The sequence below is a fragment of the Lepidochelys olivacea genome, assembly GCF_965140295.1.
Source record: "Lepidochelys olivacea isolate rLepOli2 genome assembly, chromosome: 6".
Lineage (NCBI taxonomy): Eukaryota > Metazoa > Chordata > Testudines > Cheloniidae > Lepidochelys > Lepidochelys olivacea.
In genome coordinates this window covers 97,359,318-97,366,706 of record NC_140416.1, presented here as the reverse complement: position 1 = coordinate 97,366,706, position 7,389 = coordinate 97,359,318, and positions in this window count along the sequence as shown.

Genomic DNA, 7,389 nt, shown 5'->3' with positions numbered 1-7,389 from the left:
GTGTGTCATACTGCAGCCCTCCTTTAACCATACTTCTGGAAGCCATGCCTGCTTGGTGTGGCACTGTATCCTCCTCTAGGCCAGCTAGAGATTGAGCCTGCTACAGCCTCTGCTGACAGACATGTCTTGTAGCTCAGCCAGTAAAGGCTCCTCCATTAAGATCAGGCAGTGCTCAGTTTGGTCCCTGCTGCAGATGAACCACTAGGGTGTTAGTGTTTCACTTGGATTGTCGTTCCCTTTGTTGAACGCCTGAAGTGGGAGATCTTCATTCCTCTGCAGGAGGAACCACCTTCTGCAGAAGCTGTTTAACAATATCAGCTACAAACAGTTTAAGTGTCATCAACTGGTTATGGGCTAACGGCCCCTTTCCCTGTTCCTGATTTCTGCATTATTCACAAGTATTTGCCAAATAGTTCATGCCAACCAATATGCTATATGTGTTGTTCACAAACTGTTCACTTTGTGCTCTTGATTGTTCATTAGTTGTGGTGTGTAATTGATCACCTAAGTCACATGGCATCATTTTTGCTTCCTGTTTGGACGAGTGACGCTTTTTAAACAGGAAAATATGAAATATCAAATTCTGAATAATAACTTGCAAATCCTCTTGTTCTTGCACACAAATCCTCTTGTCCATGTGTAAGTATGGAGATTAATTCATAGGAAGAACAGCCAGTCCCCAAATGTTAGTGCAAACAAAACCCTTTTTGTGCAAATCCCTGAAAGCTGTGAGTAAAGGTACAAACATGGTTAAAGCAAACAGCCATTCAGTATTCAAGTGAATGGTTGCAGACCTTGTTGCTACCGTATTCATCCAACTCTAGCGGCAAGGTTTCATGAAGCATTCTCCTTGACTCTGGATATGCTCCATATTGTATATTCCATAGTAGTCTCTTCCCCATTGGAAAGGCCAGTTGCTCACTCCAGCCCTTATTTGTTTCAACTCCACCTTTAATGACCTATTTCTGACAGTTTACAGTGTTGAGCTTGAGATAATATGTAAGCAGTTTGTTTTTTACATTGCTTAACTTGCTCACTGGAGCCATGAGAGATCCCTCTAAGGCTTTCAAAACATACTTTATAATTTACAAGCAGCGGGAATCTGTTACAGTTTAATGGTGTTTTCCCTAGTGCAGGACAGAGGTAAAAATACACCTCCAAATTGTTTGTTTGAATAAAAAGTTTGGAGTTTTATGTTTGGCTCTCAGGCTACTTCTTATGTTGTTGCTTTCCAGTTTAATACAAATAGACTTCAGTTTCAAGGCTGAGTTTTTGCTTCTCAAGGGAAAAGAAAAGGCACTTTGCAGGTTTGTTAGTCATGGACACTTTAGAGGTCATTAAAAATCGCTTTGCCTAAGATAGTTTTACTGTATTTTACTAGCGAGAGGATTAGAACTCTTGAGATCTCTAGCAAAGAATCTTGACTAGCTGTTCTTCAAACTCCTTTTTGGCTTTTCTTATGACATTTTTACACTTAATTTGGCAGTGTTTATGTTCCTTTCTATTTACCTCACTAGGATCAGGATTGACTTCCACTTTTTAAAAGATGCCTTTTTATCTCTCACTGCTTCTTTTACATGGTTGTTTAAGCCATGGTGGCTCTCTTTTAGTTCTTTTACTGTGTTTTTTAATTTGGGGTATACATTTAAGTTGAGCCTCTATTATGGTGTCTTTGAAAAGTATCCGTGCAGCTTGCATGGATTTCACTCTAGTCACTGTACCTTTTAATTCCTGTTTAATTAACCTCCTCATTTTTGCATAGTTCCCCTTTCTGAAATTAAATGCCACAGTGTTGGGTTGTTGAGGTGTCCTTCCCACCGCAGGAATGTTAAATGTTGTTATGGTCACTATTTCCAAGCGGTCCTGTTATAGTTACCTCTTGGACCAGATCCTGCGCTCCACTCAGGATTAAATCGAGAGTTGCCTCTCCCCTTGTGGGTTCCTGTACCAGCTGCTCCAAGGAGCAGTCATTTAAGCATTGAGTACTTCAGCTTTTTCCACATCATCTGTCACTATTTTGCCTCCCCCATTCAGTAAGGGTCCCACACTTTCCCTGACCACCTTCTTGTTGCCAACATACCTGTAGAAATCTTTCTTGTTACCCTTCACATCCCTTGTTAGCTGCAACTCCAATTGTGCTTTGGTCTTCCTGATTATACCCCTGCATGCTCAAGCAATATCTTTATACTCCTCCCTACTCATCTGTCCAAGTTTCCATTTCTTGTAAGCTTCCTTTTTGTGTTTAAACTCAGTGAGGATTTCTCTGTTAAGCCAAGCTGGTCACCTGCCATATTTGCAATTCTTTCTGCACATTGGGATGGTTTGTTCCTGCGCCCTCAATAAGGCTTCTTTAAAATACAGCCAGCTCTCCTGGATTCCTTTCCCCCTCATATTCGCCTCCCAGAGGTTCCTGCCCATCAGTTCCCTAAGGGAGTCAAAGTCTGCTTTTCTGAAGTCCAGGGTCCATATTCTGCTGCTCTCCTTTCGTCAGGATCCTGAACTTGACCATCTCATTTCCATACATAGTGTGCCCTTTGCTCAGACAATTGCACTGTACCTTTTAAGCCCTTACTTATGACATATTTAATAATCATGAAAAAACAAATGGCTACAATTGAGATGTACGTAGCTGTAGTCAAGAGCAAAAGATTTTATAAGTGGGTATATCAGCATTTTTAAGCAGAGCTTTGAGTGTCCTGGTTAGAGATGAGTGAATGATTCACAATGAATAAATTATCTGACAAATTTAGCCTCTCTTTCTGCTTGAAGAACATCTTCAGGAAGCATCTGAGGATATTCAGATACCTTTGAATATCATCAGATGTAACTGTTTTTTAAAAATGTTTGGCAGATCTGCTGATCCAAGATTTTTACTTCTGTGGACTGATACAAACTGTTCTTTGTGAATACTCAGTGTTGATCTTTGGTGCTTAGTTTTGTTGTCTCAGATAAGCCTTTTGGTGGTGGTTCTGTTCTCAGATTGGGTTACTGAACAAGCACTTCTGGCACGAATGCCCGGGTATGTGAATCTGAAGTTAAGAACATAAGAGCTGCCATACTGGGTCAGGCCATGGTCCATCTTGCCCAATATACTGTCTCTGACAGTGGCGTGTAGCAGAGCTTCAGGAGGAGTGTACAAACAGGGCAGTTATGGAGTGAACCAACCCCGTCCTCCACTCCTAGCCTCTGGTAGTCAAAGGTTTGGAGTTGTGCTGAGTATGGGGTTGTGTTCCTGACTATCTATGCTAATAGCCGTTGATATCTTCCATGAACTTACTCAGATCTTTTTTTTAAACCCAGTTATTCTTTTGGTCTCCACCACAACCCAGAGTAACGAGTTCCAGAGGTTGACTGCGTTGTGTGAAGAAGTACTTCATCTTGTTTGAATTAAATCGGCTGCCTATTAATTTAATAGAGTGTCTCCTGGTTTATGTATGGTGTAAAAAGGTAAATAACACATCTCTGTTCACTTTTTCGACACCATTCATGATTTTTATAGACCTCTATCGTATTTCCCCTTTGTTATCTGTTTTCTAAAACAAACAGCCCTCATTCATGTCCTATGGAAGCTGTTCTATACCCTTTATCATCTTTGTTGCTCTTCTCTGAACCTTTTCCAGTTCCACTAGATCCTTTTTGAGATGGGGCAACCAGAATTGCATGCAGTGTTCAAGATGTGAGCATTCCATGGATTTATATAGTGGCATTATGATATTTTCTGTCTTATCCGTTTGCTAATAGTTCCTAATGTACTGTTAACCTTTGTGGTTGCTGCTGTGCACGGAGTGGAAGTTTTCAGAGAACGATCCATGGTGACTCCAAGATCTATCTTGGGTGGTAACAGCTAATTTAGAACCCATCATTTTGTGTGTATAGTTGGGATTTTTTTTTCCAATCTGCATTACTTTGCATTTATCAACATTGAATTTCATCTGCCATTGTCTTGCCCAGTCACCCAGTTTTGAGAGATCCTTTTATAGCTCTTTGTAGTCTGCCTGGGACTTAACTATCTTGAGTAGTTTTGTATCCTCTGCAAATTTTGCCACCTCACTGTTTACCCCTTTTTCCAGATCATTTATGAATACGTTAAACAGGACTGGGCCCAGTACAGACCCCTGCAGAACGCTGCTATTTACTTCTCTCCAGTCTGAAAACTGACCATTTATTCCTACCCTTTTGTTTCCTATCTTTTAACCAGTTACCAATCCATGAGAGAACCTTCCTTCTTATCCCATGACTGCTTACTTTGCTTAAGAGCCTTTGGTGAGGGATCTTGTCAAAGGCTTTCTGAAAATCTAAATACACTATATCCCTGGATCCCCCTTGTCCATGTGCTTGTTGACCCCCTCAGAGAATTCTAGTAGATTGATGAGACATGATTTTCCTTTACAAAAACGATGTTGACTCTTCCCCATCAAAATATATTCATCTATATGTCTGACAATTTTGTTCTTTATTATAGTTTCAACCAATTTGCCCGGTACTGAAGTCAGGCTTGCTGGCCTGTAATTGCCGGGATCGTCTCTGGAGCACTTTTTAAAAATTGGCATCACATTAGCTATCCTCCAGTCATTTGGTACAGAAGCTGGTTTAAATGATAGGTTACAGACTACAGTTAGTGGTCCTGCAATTTCACATTTGTGTTCCTTCAGAACTCTTGGGTGAATACCATCTGGTCCTGGTGACTTATTACTGTTTAGTTCATCAGTTTGTTCTAAAACCTCTTCTACTGGCACATCATTTTGGGACAGTACTTCACATTTGTCTTCTAAAAAGAATGGCTCTGATGTGGGTATCTCCGTCATGTTCTCTGCAGTGAACACCAATGCAAAGAATTGATATAACTAGTTTGCAATGCTCTTGTCTTCCCTGAGTGCTCACCACCTTTGTCATCTCGTAGCCCCGTTGCCTCTTTGGCAGGCGTCCTGCTTCTGATGTACTTGCAAAAACTAGCAGTAATTTTTTTCTATCTTTAGCAAGTTGCTTCTCAAATTCTTTCTTGGCCTCCCTTATTATATTTTTATATTTTGCTTGCCAAGGTTTATGCCCCTCCCTATTTTCCTCATTAGGATTTGCCTTAATTTTAGAAGATGCCTTTTTGCCTCTAATGGCCTCCCTTCCTCTGCTATTTAGCTATGGTGGCATTATTTTGGATGCTGACTTTTTTTTGAATGGGGGTGTACATTTAGTCTGAGCTTCTATTATGGTGTTTTTAAATAGTCTATGTGCTGCTTGCAGGCATTTTACCCTTGTGACTGCTCTTCTTAATTTCTGTCTATCATCCTCACTCATGTGTCATTCCCCTTTTTAAGGTCAAATGTTACTGTGGTGTTTCTGTTGTTGTTGGTATTCCCACCTCCCCCCCAAGGATGCTAAATTTAATTACATTATGGTTAGGGCTCTGTGTCTTTCACTGAGGTCGTGGAAGTCACAGGTACCATGACTCTCTGCAACCTCAGTGACTTCTGAAGCAGCTGCTCAGGTGGCCCCTGGGACTGCCACACCAGCCACTGCTGGAGCGGCCCTGGGCCAGTTGCACCAGCTGCTGCTCAAGCGGCCTCAGGCACTTGGCCCTGGGGCCTGCCCGATCAGCGGCTGGTGCAGCTGAACCTGGGGACCACCCGAGCAGCTGCTGCTCGGTGGCCCCTGGCAGCTGGTGCTGCTGCCTCGCCCCTGCAGCATCTGGGGCGTAGAAAAGAGAAAATAGATGCTTACGTGTTAGAGAAGACCTAGTTGATCATAAAGTCCAGTAGTTTTCAACTGGTGGGGTATAATTTGGAAGTGGTTCAAGAATGGGTACCTGGAAGGACACACCATACCAGATGAGAGCAGCAAAATCTCTGCGGCTGAAAAGGGAAACAAGCAACTTGCTTCTCTGTATGCCCCACCCCACTGCACAATACAACTTTTCTCCCTTTTTGAAGTTTGTCCTATGGTTGCCATTTAAACTTGATACATAGAGTAATCTTGCTGCAACTTCTATTTTGCAACACTCCATATTCTAAGCCCGTGGTTCTTAACCTGGTGTGCACACAACTCCTGGGGGGGTGCAAGATGCCCTTTCTGGGGGTGCGAGACATGCCAGATTTTTTTAGAAGGTAAATCATCAAAAACACAAATTAAGCACAGCACATAAGTACAACTACTTTGTATCATCAAACCTATGTATTTATTATACATTTTTAAACGATTACTGTAATATACAAACAAAATATATCTAGGTTTAAAGAACTGACCTATTTCAATGATTTTTGATAAGGAGTGCAGGCTGCAGTGAAGGTTAAGAACCACTGTTCTAGGGATAGAAATGTTGCAAAAAGTGCAGAAATTTTAATTCTGCCTGCGAATGGTAATTTGGCAGGTTGTTAATATGGACCAAAAATGTCATCTCATCTCTCAGTTATTGCTGAGTCAAACTGAATGCATTTACTTCTTTTTAGCTTTCCTTGCAAGCCTGTTAATCCAGCCTCTTCATTTCTGTTGCTCATCTCCAAAACTCCTAGGATTTCCTCATATTTCTGGTATAGAGATCACTGTTTGCTGCAGCATCCTGTGTTTTCATTATGCCCATTTTTGTTAAAGCAACTGTGCCCTAACTTTGAAGCTGTAGTGAATCCAGTTACCTCACAAGAGAACCTAAAGGTTAGCACAAAATATTGATTCTTCCTGAACATTGCACAGGATTAGGCATGCACCACATTGACAGGAGCAGGAAATAACACTCTCATTTTTGCGTTCTGCACCTGAAGAACAAGTTTTGCCTTTGCCTTTCTCAAGGATCTTGCCATCCTGCCAGACTCAATTAGTGTTCTGATTTTTGACAATGAACCACCTTGTTTTAACATGAAGACCATTTCTCTGGTTTTGCTGCCATCATGGTTTTAGCACTGGGTATTTTCAGAGGGATTGCTGTTTGTGAGTAATTTGAAGATTTCTGTTGTTTTTCATTGTCAAGTATATCTTTAAAATTACCAGATCAAAGATACTGTGCTTTGCCATTGCTGTGCAACAGCCTTAACTGGACAGATGAGTACATACATTTCACTGCAATTTTGATTGGATACAGTATTCATCTCTTAAATTGATAAGTAGTGTTGCTTTACACTGTTTCATGTTCGTAGTAAGTGATGACAATGGTTTGTGTCTAGAATGAAAAGTGCTCTATCAACTAAGTTAACTATTGTATAGAAGAGTGAAAGTTTAACTGGTGTTAAATTATTAAGGTGTCTAATCTTCCATCAATGCACAGCAGATTTTAGCAGCAAATTTGCAATATTACAGGGAGGTACCTCAGTGGCTATGTAAGAATGATCAGAATGTGATTGCAGAAATACAGAGTCCCCAGCTCTCTTTCTAGGTTTTTTTGTGGCTACATAGTAGGAAGCTCAA